The sequence below is a fragment of the Rhineura floridana genome, chromosome 1 (genome assembly GCF_030035675.1).
Source record: "Rhineura floridana isolate rRhiFlo1 chromosome 1, rRhiFlo1.hap2, whole genome shotgun sequence".
Classification (NCBI taxonomy): domain Eukaryota; kingdom Metazoa; phylum Chordata; class Lepidosauria; order Squamata; family Rhineuridae; genus Rhineura; species Rhineura floridana.
Window position 1 is genome coordinate 73726345 of NC_084480.1, and position 21610 is coordinate 73747954.

General features: G+C 42.6%; 1 long non-coding RNA gene across 1 annotated transcript; it reads right to left on the reverse strand.

Annotated features, from left to right (window-relative positions):
• On the reverse strand, positions 1-6494 carry LOC133383357 (uncharacterized). The gene is made up of 3 exons (XR_009762270.1): positions 6338-6494; positions 5024-5086; positions 1-911 (listed from the first exon to the last, which is right to left on the reverse strand). It is a non-coding gene; the product is annotated as an uncharacterized LOC133383357 (long non-coding RNA).
• Between the last annotated feature and the right edge of the window lie 15116 nt (positions 6495-21610).

Sequence of the window (21610 nt, forward strand, 5' to 3'; positions counted from 1 at the left end):
TAGGAAAGACATGGTCAATATATACAAAAATGCAGCAACTCTTAAGCTGAAACACTGCAACCTACAAAAGAAAGCTCTTTTGCAGAGAACACACAGGCTAGAGAAAAATCTTTCCTTACCATAACCTGTACTGTTTACATTAGAAGAACTCAATGGGACTTACTCCTCAGTAAATGTATATATGATTGCAGCCTTAATTTTATTTTACATTTTAAGAATAAGAGCTTCACTCAGATTAGGCACATTTGGTTGCTATTTTCTTCCAAAAAGAGATGTTATTGTATTATTGTATTTTTATTACTGTCATTTAATGTATTTTTAATTTATATTTTTGAGATTTTATACTGTTGTGACTCCCCTTTAGTGCATAGGCAACAGAAGATTGGGACAGAAATGTCTTTGTAAATAAATGATGACAACAACAAAATCAGTAAATAATGTTGCATTGTGTTCCCCTTCACAGAGAGTTTAAATGCTATGCTTCTGTAGTGCATCAGTCCTCCAACACTTGCAACAAGCTGGTCTCTTTTGAGAAACTTTCTTGCAGATGTCCATTAAATTGGTGAATGAAAATGTGCTTTGTTATATATATCTATAGACACGCAACCTGATGGGAGGGGCTATGCCTCACTGATATAATGCATGCTTTGCATGTGGAAGTTACCAAGTTCAGTCCCTTGAATCTCCAACCGATAGGAGCCCAGATAGCTAGAGTGCTTTCCTAATCCTGCTGAGTCCTTGGAGAAGCACTGCCACTCAGAGTAGACAATACTGGGCTAGATGGACCCATGCTCTAACAGAGCATAAGGCTGCTTCATATGTTCATATAGATTACTGAATACATCCGTCTTAAATGTCAAACTTCACCAAATTCTATTCTATAAGTGCAGTCCAGCATATCACATAGTGTTCTGTAATTTAAAAGAAAAGAAAAAATATATATATAATGAAATAGATATTTTCAGACAATGGCTCCAAAGGGCACCTGGTTTAGTTCAGTTCCCTCCACCATCCAAACAGATGAATCACTGTGCATGGAACTCTGGGGTGCTGGATGCATGATCCAATTCAGCAAGGCTGGAGCTACCATTAGGCAGAATGAGACAGCCATCACAGAAGGTTGATTTTGGATGTTATAAAAGGGTAGCAAATTGTCAGTCATTCAATTCATTGTTGTATTTTTACTGCCAGGAAGCGGGAAAGAAAGAGGAGAGATGGTTGTGAAATTTTCTGCTTCAGATGCAAAAATAATTTTACAGACCATGAATACAATGCATCTTGACTTGTAAAGGAAGGAGGTGTATCCTTCTCTGCCTCAGGCAGCAAAATATCTTGGGGCAATTCAGCAAGGGGATCCACTTGCAAAATCCTGGACTCCTGAAGCAGGGCAAATAACTCCTTCAGTTTCCAGCCAACCACTTTAAACTTCATTTTGAGCAAAGCTCTGGGAATTTTTGCCATTGTCAGAGCAACCCACAAGACAACTGCTGCACAACCTGAAAGTGCATGGCCCAGCTTCACCAGGACAGTGCTGCTACAGAATTTCTCATATTACCAGCTCATCAATGCAGCAGTATGAGAAGCAGCACCTTTCAAAGGAGGATACCATGTTTTGCAGTCTTCCACCCCCAACCCCAGGCAAGTGTCCTCATCTGCTTTGACACTGTGATTTTGCCTTGCAAAGCACAACAGATCATCAGGGAATGGATGTGATGCATTAGCGCATATATGACTCTGCCCCCCAGCCCACGAGGTGGGAAAATACACTAAACCCAGCTAAATGAACAAGAGTACACCTCAGCATTAACACTGAACATTAATTTGGATTTTGCTGCACAGAAGCTAGAGAGCAGGCCAATGGAATGTAGAATAATGAGAGGGGTACAGTATGACACCCCCCAACATTAGATTAATGGAGTATGACTGGGAATGATGCACCCTGAATTCCTTCAAGACCAGCCCTGTAGACTTCTATGGAGAACTAAGAACTACAGGAATGACCAAGCTGTACAAAAAATAGGCAAGTTCCTTGGCAGGATGAGGACTCAGGCTTACTGAGATCAGAGTATGGGTACAAAACAGACTGCTAGGCAGACAAATATCAGTGCCAGAGATTAAGAAGCCAGGGACCAGAGCCAAAGCACTAAGCACAGCAGAAATGAATAACTGGAGAAGAGGGTCACAGCCAGGAGCCAAGAGCTGAAGCACAGCCAGAATGAAGTCTGAGGGCAAAATACAGATCATAGGTGAGGCTTAGGACACTAAGTAGCATACAGGTGCCTCTACACCTGCTGCTCTGAATGAGATCAGTGGGCAGAAAGAATAGCCAAATATTTATGGTCCATCAATAAAGCCAGATGCTGGTTACTTGAAGTCACCAGTGCTCCTGCCAAGTAGAATTAGGTCATTTTATAAACTTGACTTTTAAAATAGGCAAGGATGCAATGAATTCCTTAGGCATACAGAGTCACTTCCACCTGCACACCAGGGCTTTCCCCATTTACTCTCTCTCTCTCTCTCCCTCCCTCTCTCACCTCCTCCTCCTCCTCCTCCTCCTAATACAAGGCTCCTCACAGTTTTAGAGGGTCTTCCCAAAGTTCCACAGACTTCAGGAATAGTTTATCAGGTACTTTGAAGAGCTACATCTGGGAGTTCCAAGGCTTGCTCAGCCCTTTGGATCCCACTCACTGTTTGGTGAGGAACTGAGAATGTATGTGGTAGACATAGAATAACAAACTTTGTGAACAAGCTCTCAAGTTTAAGATATTTGGCAACTGTACCACGTGATGGTGTGGTTAATCCATGGTAGCTTAAAACTTCAATCTTGAAAAAACACTCAGGCAGCAATTGTATACATACTTAGCTCTAAGACCCACTGAAGTCAGTGGAGCTTACTTCTGAGTAAGGTTATATAGGATTGCATTGCACCTTGTTTGGAAGCAAATTCCATTGTAATCAGCGGGCCCATCTTCCAACTGAGTATGCTTAGGACATGGAAGTAAGATTTTTTTTTTAAGGGAAAATTGCTGTACAGATTACAGCTTCAAGGAAGTTGTGTAGCATCAGCCAACATACAAGATGACTCCTCTATGTCCCCAGTTGTGATGACAGATGCATATCAGGGATTAGTTTTATTACATATGTGATTCAACTGGCATTTATAACCATCTGTTTTTTACTGGAAAATTCATCTTCCTTTGAACAGAAACATGAACAGTCCTCTTTGGTTTTAGTAAACTAAGAATAATGTTTGGTGAAAGAAACTGAATAATTCCCAACTATAGAATGATCCATAGTCACAATCTTGCTTATTTCTACTTTCAGTTCTCTAGCACAATGTTTTATTTGATAAAGATTAGGGGGGGAAACACTTCATAGTTAATAGGCTCAAAAAAGAAAATGTATTTATAAGAATTTCTATAATCCTTATGTTTTTGCAAAAGTTGGATCTGTAACAAGTTCCATATTTTTTAGCTTAATTGTCTCACAATTAAGCAAGACTATACATGCATTTGATGGGGCTTACGCCTTCTAAGTAGTTAGTAAGTAATTTATTCTTTATATCCTGATCTTCTGTAGCAGTATTCAGCAACAAAATAAACATAGATACATTCCTAAAATACAATTAAAAACAATTGATAACATTAAAAACAAACAATTCAAATACAATATATATATATAACAAACAAAGAAAAAAGAGTTAAGTCTGCATAGGATTGTGGTATCATTTTTTTCCACATACAAATCTCTTCTGAAATTCTATCCTGCTTGTTTTTTTATTTTGGATCCAATTTTGTAACAATGTAATTGCAATTTAGCTACAGTTAAGGTCATGGGATTGCATTCCTTTTGTAACAGGGAACTTTGGGGGAGAAACATGATTAGAAGACAGCAAAAGAGTCACCTTGCATGACTTTCCAAGCTTTTCAACAATGGCCCATCAAACTATGCTCAGACTTTAAACATCTGGTCCCTTTGATTACTTAATACCCACCAACCCCTTCACTCCATTGGTTAGTATATGTGGTACTAACTAACTGCTGGGCCATCCTCTTCCTACCCATTTCCTCAGTTTACAATCCTGGCACCAGAGACTGCAATTAGAGATTATTATGGCAATTTCTTTAATGCAAGAAAGAAATATAAGGAAGAAAGCATTCTAAATACTAACGCCATAAGCAATACTGAAAAGAGACACACATAGCATTACTTTGTAATTGGTATACTTCTAAAAAGGTAAAGGTGTCCCCGCACTTATATTGCGAGTCGTTTCCAACTCTTAGGGTGATGTCTTGTGACGTTTACTAGGCAGACCATATATAAGGGGTGGGTTTTGCCAGTTCCTTCCCCGGCCTTTCTTTACCCCCCAGCGTGTGCCGGATACTCATTTTACCAACCACGGATGGATGGAAGGCTGAGTGGACCTCGACCCCTTTTACCGGAGATTCGACATCCTCCTTCCGTTGGAATCGAACTCCAGCCGTGAGGAGAGCTTCGGCTGCGTTACCGCCGCTTACCACCATGCTTAACACCATGCAGGGTACATTTGGGTTAAAACTGCTTTCTCCAAGGATGTCCAAATAAAATTGTACAAAAGGCTGAGTAATTAAGCTCATGTGCAGCAAGAACATATGATAGAATACAATATGAAGCATTTCTGCAGCCAGCTATAATGACTTTTTAAAAGTATAGAAATGGATGTGTTAACATGCTATTTTGCATTTTTTTAAAAATTGTATGTTCTATTGCATGTGGTCCATTAAAGAATTCCTCTTGTTCTGAGTAAGTCTCATTTCAGGAACAGAGACTTCAGGTTTCCATTCAGAATGCCTGGAAATGGAAAATCCAACTCACAAGGACTTTTCAAGCGTATTACTCATTGGATGGCAGATCCTCAAAATTCTAATGGATGCATTTTAAAGGTCATGTTTATGAACATGTGTTGGAATAAGCATGTCAAATTCATTTTTTTAAAAAGAAACTGGTTTAAAAAAAATACATTTCTAGAAGAAATCATTCTTACCATTTTCATATTCTTTTAAGACTTAGGGCTGCACTATCTTTCTGGCAGCACAAGGAGAAAATTCTGCAAAATATTAAAATTAAAAAAGAAAAGAACTCAAATCAGTCACAAAATACAAAAAGGTCATTTGCCAAATAGCAAGTTAAATAAATGTCTATGGTTAAGATCAACGGCTTGCAAATCAATCTACCCACATGTACTTCATCCATCACGTTTGTCTGCACTTCAGTGGTGTATCGGCTTAAATACAAGATAAAGGAATCCCTGATACCTAGATCTGTAAAAAAAAACCATGCTATTCTTAGCACACTGCACCTCTTTGAAGTGCACTATACCTAATGCTTAACCCACTTTAAAAACCAGACAAGACAAAAATAGCACATTCTGTGCCAACTGCATAGCTTGTCCATTGTTTCAGACATACTAGCAGCTGGATCCATCCCCTCCCCCCTTAAAGACAGCAGTATTACAGTCACACTTTCACAACGTAATCGCCCAGAGAGGGGATATTTTTGGAAATGGCACTGCATTACATAACCTCTAGTTCTCTCAAGCAGTGAATGCAAGTTCACGCCTCTTCTCTGAGAGAATATTAACTTCAATACAATTTTGCCTGAGAATTTCATTCAGCTGGCTATAAAAGAATAAACTGATTAACAGTTTTCAGAATACACCTTCATTGTCATCAAATAAATTCTCCTAATATATAGTGTCTAGTCTGAAACATCTTTTTTATTATATGTATAGTTCCATTAAGTGAAAGACTATAGGGATAAAATTAATCTGAACAAATTAATGCATGGTTATACGTTCTTGGTTTGTTTGTTTATTAAAAGAAAGCATTCTATATTAAAATATGTTAGGCTTCTACAATGCAAACCGCATTTCAACTAACAGAGATCACTGAATCAGCACATGCACATCAAAAATGCAGAATTTTAAAAATAAAATTCATTCCAGGCTTAATTGCTGCACAAGTAAGTGTGTAGAAGAGTGCTACAGAGAGAATGCCTAATTCTAAAAATATACCCAAGGCAAGGCAACCATTAATATCCCAAGCTTCAAAATCCTCCCTTTGTGCAGAAAGACAAAGAGTTAAGTCTGCATATGCTGCCCGTTTCTCCTTCTTCACACTGCCTTCTTTGGAAACACAGAAGCAAGCAAGCAAAATGAAAGGGAAGTAAAATCCCAGCAGAGTCAAAGAAAGAAGGGAAGGAAATGGGTGTAGAGGAATAACCCTGAAAAGAAATCAAACAAAGAAAAAGCAGAGATCTTTTAAAACCCTGTGCATTGGGGGGAAATTTAGATACTTACAGACAAAAGCCCCTGCTCCCTCCTCACTTTCTGTCCTTTCTACATGATCTGAAACACAAATGTGGATTCAGAAAAGGCAGCATGCTACAGCGAAGAATTTATAGAAGGGGGAGGGGGAGAGAGAGTGGGCTGGGTAAGGGGGTGTGGGGAGGAATGACTGCACCTCTTTCAGAGTGCAGCCTTGGTTGGAAAAGGGGGGTGGGAGAAAAGAAAAGGGGGTGGGGTAGCAGCAAGAGGTGGGGGGATCTCTCCTCCTTTTTCTCAGGCTTCGGTTGCCTCTGCTGCTTATATTGAACAATGAGCTAATTCTGATGGTAGGTGGCTGGGTGCCAAACTCTCCCCCCTCCCCTCCCCTCTCTCCCTCGCGGACACACACACACCCCTTTTCCGCTGCAGAGCCAGACTGCTTAGTCTGCAATAAGCTGCAGCTCAAAGTCTCCCTCCCCGCTCCTGTCTAGCAGCCGGAGAACCGCCCGACCAATCACTGGGCACAAACCGGGGAACGCTGGAAACCCAGCAGCAGGAATGGGGGGAGGGGGAAGAGAGGGTTCGAACTAGTTTAGTCTTCCCTCCCCATTGCTGTGCCGGAGGCCCGAAACTGTCACTCTGTCCGAGCCCAAGATTGGGCAAGTTAGAGAGCACTCATTGGTGAACTCAGCCGTCGGTCAAGTCGCCTACCCCCCCCCCTTACCCGTAGATGCTGCTGCTGCTGCTTTCCAGACAAATAATAAAGAGCAGAGCGGGCGGGAGGAATGCCAGGCATGAAGTGCAGCCAAAGAATCTGCACAGCCGCGGCGCGGCGCCAACCCCGAGCTGAGAGGAGGAGAGAAAAGGGAGGAGGAAGGAGGCGGGAGAGAGCAGTCACACACTGTAATAATAAACCGGCGGCGGTAAAGGGCATCTGAGGAGACGGGGCGGGAGACGCGAGGTGGCGGCAGTAGCCGCTTTGCCTGCCATGGAGAGGAGAGAAAATGGTGCACACGGCGGGGGGCGGGGGAGAGATACCGCGCATCGACACGGAAACACACACAGGCCGAAGAAAGGAACAGCTTACAGCCTGGAGAGCCAGACAAAGAAGGCTCCCCTGAAGGTTGAAACGGACTCGCTCGGGCTGGCTCACGCCCAACTAAATACGCGTGCAGAAAAAGGGTTTTGCGAAGAGTGGGCGCAGCGGTCGAAGAGGCGCTGCAGCCAGAAAAAAAAAACCAAATGGAAGTAGGCGCTGACAGAAGATCCCGCACTGGTCAGAGAAACCCCAGCCTAGGCTGGAGACAGAGCAGACATTTGGCTGCCTGAGGTGGAGTAGCAAATGGTGCTTCCTTCCTCTCCTCCAGTTATGGTGCATGGTACCCAAGGTTGGTACAAAATATCCCACAAGCTTCTCTCCCTGGAAGTAAAATTATAAATATGATTAATAATAATAATAATAATATGCACCCGTTCATGACACCCAAAACCAGATGCCTGGCTTGGGGAGTTATGTATGAGAAGTTTTTCTTAATATGTGTAGGAGACTCACGCACCTTCGCACATGCATAAGTGTTTTGTTCCACTGATCCCACTGGTCAAAAAAGATGTTGGAAACAATACTAAATCGTGTTTAGGGTAGGTTTAAGTAGGGTGTACATGTCAAGGGCAGCAATCCCTCTTTCAAACTGCCTTTAGAGCTGAAAAAATATATGATCACCTTGTCTGCAGATAACAAGGTCACACAGAGAGGACCCAGTGATACACGGTGGAGTGACCAAAAAAGGGGGAAAGGCCCATGTTTACTCTGTTAAGGGAGAGCAAAGAGGGTTATAAGGAACTGGAGATTTGGGGGACTACAGAGTTCCCTTTAGATGTGCTACCCACATTCAAATATGACTTCTGAGCACCCTTATCTAGGGTGGGTTGGCCTTTGCTGCCTACATCTCTTATTTTAACCTTCTCAATCACTGAAAGCACTTCAGAGTTTCACTTGGAGTCCTAGATTGAAGGCTCATTTTGTGGAACCTTCAAAGATTTACAGACATATTGTGGCATAAGCTTTCATGGACTAGAGCGGTGGTTCCCAACCTGGGGGCCATGACCCCCGGGGGGGGCACAAAGTAATCCAGTGCCTGTAATCCAGTATCCAGTCTTCACTACCTGGATGCTGTCTGCTCCCCACTGCCGCTGCAGATGACACCTCTCCCTTGCTCCAAACGAGAGGGGAGGACCTTGCTGAAGTGCCAGAGCGTCATTCAGGCACTCCAAAGGGCAGGCACCTGCCTATACCACACATGGCAGATGCCAAAGGAGGCTGAGAGAGGTGCTACCAGGAAGAAGAGGGGATTACTATCCTGGCTCTGCCGCTGCTGACGACACCCTTACTCAAAATGAGAGGAGAGGGCTTTTCGTGAAGCAAAAAGAAGCAAGGCTGCAAGGAAAGGCTGCTTTCCCCCTTCCTTCCTGGCAGCCAGCCTGCCTGCCTTTCCTGACTCCTGCTTCGCAGGCACCTCCTTTAAAAAAATATTCTGATTTGCAAGGCCACCCAGATCTCGCTTTCCCAAGAAGCAGTGACGAACTTCAGGACTTGCTTGCCCCCCATCTCTGAAGCTAAGTGTGTGTGCCAGTGTCCCCCCTTTCTTCCACCTACATTCCGTCCCCCCAACCTCTCTCTCTAAGATGCTGTAGCAGTTGAGGGCTTCCCCCCCCCATGCCCGAATGCCTGCATGCCTGCAAATGCTTGCAGGAGGGGCAGGTGTGTTTGCGTGCACTGATTTATTTATTTATTTGTTTGTTTCATTTATAGACCGCCCATAGCGAGTGGCTCTCTGGGTGGTGTACAAAAAAGTTAAAATACAAAATATCAACAATAAAATCAGACAACAAACAATAAACACAAGCAGCAACAAAATAAAAAATAAAAATATAAAATTATAACATAAACGCTTAAAATGCCTGGGAGCATAGCCAGGTCTTAACCTGGTGCCGAAAAGATAGAAGTGTAGGCGCCAGGCGTACTTCTTCGGGGAGGCTGTTCCACAGTTCGGGGGCCACTATAGAAAAGGCCCTAGATCGAGTAACTGTCCTCCGGGCTTCTCAATGGGTTGGTACCCGGAGGAGGGCCTTAGATGCTGAGCGAAGTGACCGGGTAGGTTCATAGCGGGAGAGGCGTTCCACAATATATTGCGGTTCCACGCCGTGTAAGGCTTTATAGGTCAAACCCAGCACCTTGAATCTGGCTCGGAAACAAATAGGTAACCAGTGTAAATGGGCCAGAACAGGTGTTCTGACCGGCTGGTCCTCGTCAGCTGTCTGGCTGCTGCGTTTTGCACTAGCTGAAGCTTCCGAACTGTCATCAAGGGCAGCCCTACGTAGAGCGCATTACAGTAATCCAGCCTAGAAATTACCAGAGCATGAACAACTGAGGCGAGGTCATCCCTGTCCAGATAGGGGCGTAGCTGGGCTACCAACCGAAGGTGGTAGAACGCATTCCTTGCCACCGAGGCCACTTGTGCCTCAAGAGACAAGGAAGGATCGAAAAGAACTCCCAGACTACGAACCTGTTCCTTCAAGGGGAGTGTAACCCCATCTAGAACAGGGTGAACATCCACCATGTGGGCAGGGAAGGCACTCACCAACAGTGTCTCAGTCTTGTCTGGATTGAGTCTCAGTTTATTAGCTCTCATCCAGTCCATTATCGCGGTCAGGCAATGATTCAGCACATCCACAGACTCACCTGTAGAAGATGAAAAGGAGAAATAGAGCTGCGTGTCATCAGCGTACTGGTGGCAACGCACTCCAAAACTCCTGATGACAGCACCCAGAGGCTGCATGTAGATGTTAAAAAGCATGGGGGACAAAATCGACCCCTGAGGGACTCCACAATGGAGAGTCCAAGGTGTCGAGCAATGTTCCCCAAGTACTACCTTCTGGAGACGGCCCACCAAGTAGGAGCGGAACCACTGCCAAGCAGTGCCTCCAACTCCCAACTCCACGAGTCTCCCCAGAAGGATACCATGGTCGATGGTATCAAACGCCGCTGAGAGATCTGTCTTCTGCTCCACTCTCATTCCTCAAGCGCACGCTAATCAAGTTATCAATTCTGATGATCATCCCAAGGCCTAAAAGCACTAACACCCCTACTCAACCTATCCAACCTTTTGCCTTCATAATCTAGCATCCCCACCACCACATTATTGCTTCTTTGTTGTTATTTTTTAAAAGCTCAGCAGGTTGGCTGAGGCTGGAGTCCACATACTGCAGCTGAAATTTATTTATTTATTTAATTATTATTGCGTTTATATCCCACCTTTCCTCCAAGTTGCTCAAGGTGGTACACTTGGTTTCCCCCCTTTCCATTTTATCCTTCCACCAACCCTGTGAGATAGGACAGGCTGAGAGACTGTGTTTGGCCCAAGGTCACCCAGTCGGCTTCATGGCTGGATGAGCATTTGAACCTGGATCTTAGTCCCACACTGTAACCCACAGGTGTTGGGAGACAGACTGTACATCTTCAGGTGTGTGTGGGGGAGGGGGATACCAGTTTGATGAACCTTTTCATTAAGAAAAGAAAGCAACACCTCCCTGTCTGCAGGGAGCTTTTTATGAAAAGGGATTTTTGGAGATGTGATTTTGCCACGCATCATTTTTTCAATTAACAGAGGCTAAAATAAAAATTAGCGTTGGGGGGTCACAAAATTTTTTGAGTTTATAAAGGGGGTCGTGTACTCATAAAGGTTGGGAAACACTGGACTAGAGCCTGCTTCATATGTGAAGATTCTCAGTTGGCTGATATATACAATAAAGGAAATGTAGAAATAGCAGGGCCCACAAGTGTTTTAATGTGACAACCAAGAAGTACTCCAAAGAAAATAAGAGACTGAAAGCTCGTTTTATTCTATAATCTGAGATGGTTGTATAATCTTAGAAGGAGGCATGGCTGTGAGGTAGTATGGCTTGACTGTTATGAAAGGATCCTGTACTTCTGAATTTGCCACTACACTACTGGCATTTAAATATTAGTGACAATAATGGAAAGTTCAGAGTCTTATTGAGATACTAGCTGCACTCCACTGCATTATGATTTTATGGTTTTACTATGTGGGATTTTATGTATTTATACATAAATTTTAATCAACATATAAAAAGCGATTTAGAAATGAAATAAAGTGTTGTAAGTACAAAATTCCATAATGATTGCAACATATATAAAAATGTGTGCCATAAAAGTAGTTTATAGAACATCAGAACAGACAAAAGAAGAGCCCTCCTAGATCAGACCAAAGGCCCATCTATTCCAGCATCCTGTTCTCACAATGGACAACCAGATGATTATGGGACCACAAGCAGGAACTGAGTGCAACAGCAATCTTCCCATGTAAGATTCCCACCAACTGGCATACAGAGGTATACTGCCTCCAACAGCGGAGGTAAAACCCGGCCATCATGGCTAATAGATATTGACAGCCTTATCCTCCATGAATTATACATGTGACGTTTCCTTGACCTGAATCTTCCAAAATTCAGCTTCATTGGATGGCATGGGTTTTTAGTATTATGAGAGAAGGCTAAAAACCTCTCTATCCACTTTGTCCATACTATGCATAATCTTACATGCCTCTCTCATGTCCCTGCTTACTTGCCTTTTTTTCTAAACTGACAAGCCCCAAATGTTGTAACCTTTCCTCATAGGGGAGTTGTTCCAGACCCTTGATCATTATGGTAGCCCTTTTCTGAATGTTTTTCAGCTCTATGATGTCCTTTTTGAGGTGCAGTGACCAGAGCAATACATAGCATTCCTACACCATAGATCTGTATAATAGTGTTAGGATATTGGCAAGTTTTTTGCCAATCCCTTTCCTAAGTAATTCTTAAGTTAATTTCCTAAGTCGTACATACCATAAATAGACTTTCAATATCCAAAAGAGGAAGACGCAAAATACAACAAGGAATAAAGAAAAAAACAGTGTAGTGCACCAGAAGCAAGGAAGGAAGGGGCGTATACACAAGCATATCACCCGAAGGAATATGAGGCTTGAAGCTAAGTAGTCTCATCAGTGTCTAGATGGGTGGTTGTGTGGGACCCCATGTGTACCACCTTGGGTTCATGATGGAATAAAGGTGGTATATGCATGTAAATAAACAAACATACTTAAGTCCACAAAAAGGGACATACGTTGGATAATGGAACAGACCAAGGAATTTCAGAAGAAAATCACCCTGTGCTTTATAGATTACAGCAAAGCCTTTTACTGGGTAGATCATGACAAACTATGGAATGCTTTAAAAGAAATGGAGTGCCACAGCATCTGATCCTGATACGCAACCTATACTCTGGACAAGAGGCTACTGTAAGGACAGAATATGGAAAAACCGATTGGTTCCCCATCAGAAAGGGTGTGAGCCAGAGGTGTATTTTATCACCCTATTTGTTTAATTTATACGCAGAAGATATCATACGGAAAGCAGGATTGGACCAAGATGGAGGTGTGAAAATTGGAGGGAGAAATATCAATAATGTAAGATATGCCAACGATACCATACTATTAGCAGAAACCAGTAATGATTTGAAATGAATGCTGATGAAAGTTAAAGAGGAAAGCACAAAAGCAGGACTACAGCTGAATGTCAAAAAGACTAAAGTAATGACAACAGAAGATTTATGTAACTTTAAAGTTGACAATGAGGACATTGAACTTGTCAAGGATTATCAATACCTCGGCACAGTCATTAACCAAAATGGAGACAATAGTCAAGAAATCAGAAGAAGGCTAGGACTGGGGAGGGCAGCTATGAGAGAACTAGAAAAGGTCCTCAAATGCAAAGATGTATCACTGAACACCAAAGTCAGGATCATTCAGACCATAGTATTCCCAATCTCTAGGTATGGATGTGAAAGTTGGACAGTGAAAAAAGTGGATAAGAGAAAAATCAACTCATTTGAAATGTGGTGTTGGAGGAGAGCGTTGCGCATACCATGGACTTCGAAAAAGACAAATAATTGGTTGTTAGAACAAATTAAACCAGAACTGTCACTAGAAGCTAAAATGATGAAACTGAGGTTATCATACTTTGGACACATCATGAGAAGACATGATTCACTAGAAAAGTTGATAATGCTGGGAAAAACAGTAGAAAAAGAGGAAGGCCAAACAAGACATGGATTGATTCCATAAAGGAAGCCACAGACCTGAACTTACAAGATCTGAACAGGGTGGTTCATGACAGATGCTCTTGGAGGCGCTGATTCATAGAGTCGCCATAAATCGTAATCAACTTGAAGGCACATAACAACAACAACAATCACTGGAAGCTAAAATGATGAAACTGAGGTTATCATACTTTGGACACATAATGAGAAGACCTGATTCACTAGAAAAGACAATAATGCTGGGGAAAGCAGAAGGGAGTAGAAAAAGAGGAAGACCAAGCAAGAGATAGATTGATTCCATAAAGAAAGCCACAGACCTGAACTTACAAGATCTGAACAGGGGGGTTTACAACAGATGCTATTGGACAGATGCTTTTGGAGGTCACTGATTCATAGGGTCACCATAAGTGGTAATTGACTTGAAGGCACATAACAACAAAAAATTATATAGCAACAACAGTGGCTATATACTATAGCCAGCATGGATTTTTCGCATTCCGCAATGTTAAATTGAAAATGCCTCCCCATGCCATTCTGATGCTTACCATAAGCTCATTTCAGAACAAAACCTTACACAACTTATAGTCTAGAACTCAGAAATGCTTGCTTAACTCTCTAAATTTTAATGGTGATACACAAAACAGAGAGAGATCAAGAGGTCAAAGTGTAAAAAGAGAGAGAAACCAGACCCCTGTTGGACTTTTTTCTGTCAGTGTTCTCATAATTGGTTGAAATTCATTAAAATTCAGCCATGTTCACAGAGTACCTCTAATCCTATTACTGACCTTGCCCCATACTCTGAGCTTCATCTTCTGCAGTTTAAAAGTTAAAAAAATGCCTGGCCAATTTTTAATTAATCTAAGAAATTTAGCATTGAAGTCAATGATAAGTCCAGGTGTGCTCAGTAAGAACCAACTGTCAGTGTTCTAAAAGCCAGACTCACAGCTGCTTGGCTTGGCTAATCAGGGGGCCACACCCACACCAGGCCTTAATTTCACTTTAGACAGTTATGGCTTCCCCCAAACAATTCTGGGAAGTGTCATTTGTGTGAAGGGTGCTGACAGGAGACTCCTATTCCCCTGACAGAGCTCCAGTGGCCAGAGTGGTTTAACAGTCAGCTGCTCTGATTGAAGGTCTGTGAGGGGAACAGGGCATCTCCTAGCAACTCTCAGCACCCTTCACTAACTACACTTCCCAGGATTCTTTGGGAGAAGCCATGACTCTCTAAACTGGAATAAAGGTCTGCTGTGGATGTGGCCAGTGAGAGCTTTAGTTTATATTTGGGTGAGAGACTACATGTGCCTGCTGTAGAATAAAAAAGTGGGGGAAACAGAAAAACCATGATACTGTTCACAATGTTTTCCTTTTGGAAAGGAAAGGGGCTTTCCCTCTGCCCAAAACCCACCAACCCAATCTCCTTCCCCCTCCCCCTTCCTGCCTCTCCCCCAGGTCACTTTCACCTATCCTAAGCATGATTGCACAGGAGTAAATCCCACTGAACTCAAAAAGCATGCAAATGATCAAACCTGCCCTTCCCCTCCTCCTCCCTCCTATTCCCTGCTTCTTGCCCCTTCCCTCCCCCTTCCAATCCCCTCCCCCTCTCCTTCCAATCCCAACCTTCCCCTCCCCCTCCTTCTGTTCCCCTCCCTTTCTCCTTCCCTCTCCTCTCCCTTCCCCCTCCTCCCATTGAGTAAATCCCATTGGACTGAACAAGCATGCAAATTATCAGACCTGCCTTTCCCCTCCCCTCTCCTCCCCTCTCCCTTCCTCCTCCCCTCTTCCTTCTTCCTCCTCTTGCCACTCCAGCCCTCCCTCCCTCCTCCTCCTCTTTCCCCCTCATGGTCAGTTTTACCTATCCTAAGCATGATTGCATGGGAGTAAATCCCACTGAACTCAATAAGCAGGCAAATGATCAAACCCGCCCTCCTCCTCCCCTCCCCCTCCTACCTGCTCCCTTCTATCTCTTCCCCTACCCCTGCCCTCCTCCCCTCCCCATCCCATGTGGTCAGTTTCACCTATGCTAAGCATGATTGCAGTGGAATAAATCCCACTGAACTCAATAAGCATGCAAATGATCAATACATTCTCAGCAAACTTGCACAGGATCCCATTTCTTACCTCCTGGATTAAAAAGCAGAGGAATTCACTAACAGGCAAAAAAAAAAAACCCTTGCGGTTTAAGGACATACATATAGCCAACAGATATTTCTATCAAACGTTAAAAAGCAGGGAAATTGGGCAGCTATAGTGAATGCACCAGGGGAACAGGAGACCTGACCTCCTCTCTGAGATATTGTACTGCCCTACAAATGTGTCAAAACGCAAACACAATTTGGGTTGGTTTTTCACAATCCAATCCACTTCTTGTGTAGCTTGGAAGAATTTGGTAACATGTGAGTGTGCCTAGACTTTTGGGCCTAGATTGTATAGCTGATTATATAGCAGCCTAGCCTAGTGGAAAGGCTTACTTGTATAGCTACAATGTTTTAGTAAGCTCCTGAACTGTATCAAAATCCAAACCTTGGTTCGACCATGACTATGTAATGCAAAAAACCCAACTAATTACAATATATAAAGCCTATAGAACTGATAACTCCCAGCCATCATTTATGGAATACCTCAAACTGAAGAAACGATACAAGCATCTAATTAACCGGAAAAAGGAGTTAGCACAAAAAGAAAACTGGCAACGTCTGTTAAAAGCCTCCAGATTAAAGGATTCAACTTCATTCTGGAGGCTGGTTACAAAGGGATGGCCTAAAGTGCTTCCTAATTTGGACTACCACATCTCAGCGAATACCTGGGAGTCCCATTTTAACCAAAGTTATGCAAGAGAATGCTTACACCAACACATGTTGAAATTCGACCTCAAGGACCTTCCCGACTGGCCACCTGTGTCCATCAAGGAAATCTAGCCTTATTGCTAAAATGAAATCAAATAAAGCTCCTGGGGCGGATAACATCCCTGCCGAGGTATTTAAATCAAATGTAGATTGGTGGGCCCCGATATTAGCTGCTCTCTTCACATATATAGACCATTCTGTCTATATCCCAGAAGACTGAGGCCTCGCAATAATTATTCCAATTTATAAAAAAAGGCTCAAGATTTGATCCCTCCAACTATAGACCAATCAGCCTCCTAAACACCGTTAGCAAGCTATATGCCAGTCATCTGCACGAGAAGTTGAAAGATTGGTTCGAACAAGAAAATATTCTAGTAGAACAGGCTGGTTTTAGAGCAGAACGCTCCACCGTAGATCACGCCTTTGTCTTGCAACATCTGATGGATAAATATACAGCCAATCCTGGTGGAGCTCTCTATGCGGCCTTTATTGACCTTAAATCAGCCTTTAATTCGATCCCTAGGGACAGACTCTGGGAAAAATTAGAAGCTACTAATATTGGTAAGCGCCTCTTATTACTAATACGTTGTCTCCATGATAACAACTACTTACGTATTAGATGTAACAATGCTAGGCATCTATCCAGGCCTATCCCTATTTTTAAGGGAGTCAAGCAGGGGTGCATACTAGCCCCCTTACTGTTTAACTTCTATATTAATTCTTTAGTAGACACCTTGATGCCCATCTGCTTACATCCGCCCAGATTATCTAAAAGACCTCTGTCCATCCTTCTGTATGCAGATGATATAGCTCTTCTATCGCTCTCGTGCATTGGCTTAAGGCGCTTGCTTAGTGCTCTTGCCAACTACTGCAGAACTGAATCACTGACAATCAACTATAATAAGTCGAAAGTCGTAGTCTTCTCTAATAAGAGGACAAAGCATCGCTGGCAGATAAATGACCATCTAATTGACCAGGTCGCCTCCTTTCATTATCTAGGGATGATCTTCCACTCAACGGGAGCGTGGAGACTCCAAGTAAAGACTGCCATTGCCAATGCCCAGAGAAGTACAAAGGTGCTTCTCTCCTTCTATTATAATAAAGAGGGCCAATATCTTCTGGCAGCTATACAGGTTTTCGTGGCAAAAGTCATCCCACAGATATTGTACAGGGCCCAAGCCTGTGTCTATGACAAATACGCCCCACTTGAAAAAGTTCAAAACAAATTCCTACGCTCCATACTTGCCGTTCCATGTTGTGTCCCCAACTATGTTCTGCGCTTAGAGGTTGGACTTCCTACAATAGAATCCCACATCTGGATGTGCAGAATTAAATCATGGCTAAAGATGATGTTTGCCCCAGTGGCTTTGGCCCCCTACATCTTATCTGACCTTTTCCAGTCTAAATGGAAAAAGTTGGTTAATGCCACACTGCTAAACTTAGGGTTCTCCACTCCCATGATCTGTCATCTGGGTTATGTAAAAGCAAAAGAACATATTCTCCAACGAATCCTCAATATTGACTTTCAAGCCCATTTGCCCTGGCTACAAAATTCAGGATTAATGCAAGGCCATTTGTACCCGCTAATTATCTAGCGACTGACTATCCTTAAATTCAGAAAAGCTTTCACATAAGCCAGGTTTAACATCCTACCCTCGGCTCTTTTAGAGGACAGATTTTTAAAAATCCCCTACGACGAAAGGGTCTGTCCCTGTGGTGACGGGGCAGTAGAATCAGTCGAACATGTGCTATTGCACTGCCTATTCTATCGTGACCTTAGATCCCACCTAATTACCCCAATCCTACAAAACATTCCTGGCAGAAATGAGGCTTTCTATGTTGATTTTCTTTTATCTGATCAATCCCCCCAGATTTCGACCAAGATAGCTAGCTTCTGCTCTGCCGCAATCCATTGCAGAAGAACTCTCTTAAATTGATTGATAATTTGATGATGTAGATTTGATTTTAATGAGATTTTAACTATCCCGTGCTGTTTTATTGAAAATTTTGCTCTTTTTAATGATGTTAATGATGTTTATATTGATGCTGGTCTATGGCTGCAATAAACCTATTCATTCAGTCAGTCAGTCATTCAATATCATACAGAACAAAATTACAATGTACAATTTGTAATTCAGTAATATGATAGCATTGGTCAGGGGTCTGATTACTTTTGCAAGGCACTGTAGGTACACTTTGTATACTGCAGGAGTCATCTTTGGTGCATCTACAGCTGTGTGTGAAAATTCATTCTCAACCTTGACACATGCGCTGACACCATATAGGTTTTCAGTGCTTCATCAGACAAAAGCAAACTTGGCAATCTTGGCTTTTGAAAATAACATATTTGAAGGAATTTCAAGTGAACAGTTCCTCTGCAAGTTTGCAGAGTAATCACGGCACATTAGACTTTACTAACAGTTCAGATCATTTTGGTAGGATGACTTGCATGATATACAGTTACTTCCTAGTCACTGTTATTTAGTTTACACAACTATTTTGCATGTGGAAAATATTTAAATTGATTTGCTGTTTTGTAAATTTCACAAGTCATAGTCCCAACTAAATGCTTAAAGTGAGATTTTGTTCTTTTGTCATTACCTATGAAAACATTTCCCCCAAAAAACTCTTTTATAGTGACCAATGTGCCAACCCTTCTGCCCCCCCCCCAATTTTTATCTCTGCTCCCAATGAAAATTGTCTTACTACACTCCTGACTAGTTACCAAGATGTTTAAACAAATGTTGGCTAACCCAACAACTATAAAGAAGGCTTAACTACAAGGAAGCACAGTGCAAGTACAAATCCAGAGAACATGTAACTGTAATCAAAGAAACACAGCACACAAAAAAGGAGACATAAGCAGAGCACCCTGCATTGAACAAAAAGCATGCATACTTTGTAAATACTCTGATGTTTCCAGACAATCAATTGTTATGGTGCAACAAAAGTTTAGGTGTTGCTCATTTCTTGTGTGGGAAGGATCCAGATATCTCTTAGCCATCAAGCCACAACATGCTATTATAATGAAAATATTATGTCACCATCTAATGGAGCCATTGTGATTTGGAGTACTGTCTGGAAAATATTTGTGTAAGTAAGTTCTAGAATATACTTGTGTAAGTATCCCTGGCAACTACTGAGCAGTGCCTGTGACATCACTGATGCTGAACAATCCCACCCACCCATCTACCATGCTGAAGCCATGAAATGGCCATAGAACACCAACAAGCAGCTTGTGACTGCCATGGAAGTTGAAGCTGAGCAGTCAAGGCAAAGACAAGATAATTTCCTTCTCAGCTGAACTTCGAATAAACACTTGAAAAGAAAAAAGGATTGCAAACAGCTCCAAAAGGACCTCTCCAAACTGAGTGAATGGGCCATAAAATGGCAAATGAAATTCAGTGTAAACAAATGTAAAGTGATGCATGCTGGGACAAAAAAATATTAATTTCACATATACACTCATGGAGTCTGAACTGGAGGTGACTGAGCAGGAACAATACCTTAGGGTCATCATGGCTAGCTAGATGAAAATGTTAACCCAGTGTGCGGCAGTAGTAGAGAAGGCAAACTCCATTCTAGGGATCATTAGAAAAGGAAGCGAAAATAAAATTGCTGATATCATAATGCTGTTATACAAATCTATGGTTTGATTTATTTATTATTTATTTATTTTATTATACTTGTATACTGCCCCATAGCCGAAGCTCTCTGGATGGTTTACAGTAACTAAAAACATTAAAACAAATACAATTTAAAACAGATCTTATAAAAACAATTTAAAACAATTTAAAAATTTAAACAATATAAAACACATGCTAAAATGCCTGGGAGAAGAGGAAAGTCTTGACCTGGCGCCGAAAAGATAACAGTGTTGGCGCCAGGCGCACCTTGTCAGGCACATCATTCCATAATTTGGGGGCCACCACTGAGAAGGCCCTCTCCCTTGTTACCATCCTCCAAGCTTCCCTTGGAGTAGGCACCCGGAGGAGGGCCTTTGATCTTGAACGTAGTGTACGGGTGGGTTTGTATCGGGAGAGGCGTTCCATCAGGTATTGTGGTCCCAAGCCATGTAAGGCTTTATAGGTCAACACCAGCACCTTGAATCAAGCTCGGAAACATACAGACAGCCAGTGCAAGCGGGCCAGAATCGGTTTTATATGTTCGGACCATCTGGTCCCTGCTACCAATGTGGCATTTGATTGCATTTGGAATACTGTGTATAGTTCTGCTCACCTCACCTCAAAAAATATATTGCAGAGTTGGAAAAGGTTCAGAAAAGGGCAACCAAAACGAGATGGAGCATCTCAACTATGAGGAAAAGTTGCAGCATTTGGAGCTTTTTAGGTTAGAGAAAAGGCAAGTAAGAAGTGACATGACAAGTGTAAAATTATGCATGGCATGGAGAATGTGGATAGGGGGACATTTTTCTCGCTGTCTCATAACACTAGAACTTGTGGACATCCAATGAAGGTGAATGTTGGAAGATTCAGGACAGACAAAAGAAAGTACTTCGTGCAAACTATGGAATTCATTTCCAATTTGGATGGCTTTAAAAGAGGATTAGAGAAATTCATGGAGGATAAAGCAATCAATGGCTACTAGCCATAATGGCTGGACTCTCCATACCCGAGTCAGAGGCAATATGCTTTGGAATACCAGTTGCTGGAAACCGCAAGAGGGGAGAGTGCTCTTGCGCTCAGGTGGGCTTCCCATGGGCAACTGGTTGGCCACTGTGACAAAAGGATGCCGGACTAGATGGGCCATTGGATGAAACGGATTATTTAGATCCATACCAGTCGGGTTTCAGGACTGGACATGGAACTGAAACAGCCTTGGTCGCTCTGGTGGATGATATGAGGAGGGCACTAGATAGGGGAGAATTCACCTTTCTGGTCCTCCTTGATCTCTCAGCGGCTTTTGATACCGTTGACCACGGTATCTTGCTGGATCGTCTGGAGGGATTGGGAATAGGAGGTACAGTATTAAACTGGTTCCGTTCCTTTCTCTCCTATAGACACCAGCAGGTGGCATTGGGAGCTGAGGTTTCAGACCCTTGGCCCCTCAAATGTGGTGTGCCACAGGGCTCTATCCTCTCTCCCATGCTATTTAACATTTATGTAAAACCGCTGGGAGCTATCATCAGGAGGTTTGGGCTGCAGTGCCACCAATATGCGGATGACACTCAGCTCTACCTCTCATTCAAGTCCTCACCAGAGTTGGCTGTGGAGACCATGTCCAAGTGCCTGGAATCCGTGAGTGGATGGATGGGAAGAAACAGGCTAAAGCTGAATCCTGATAAAACGG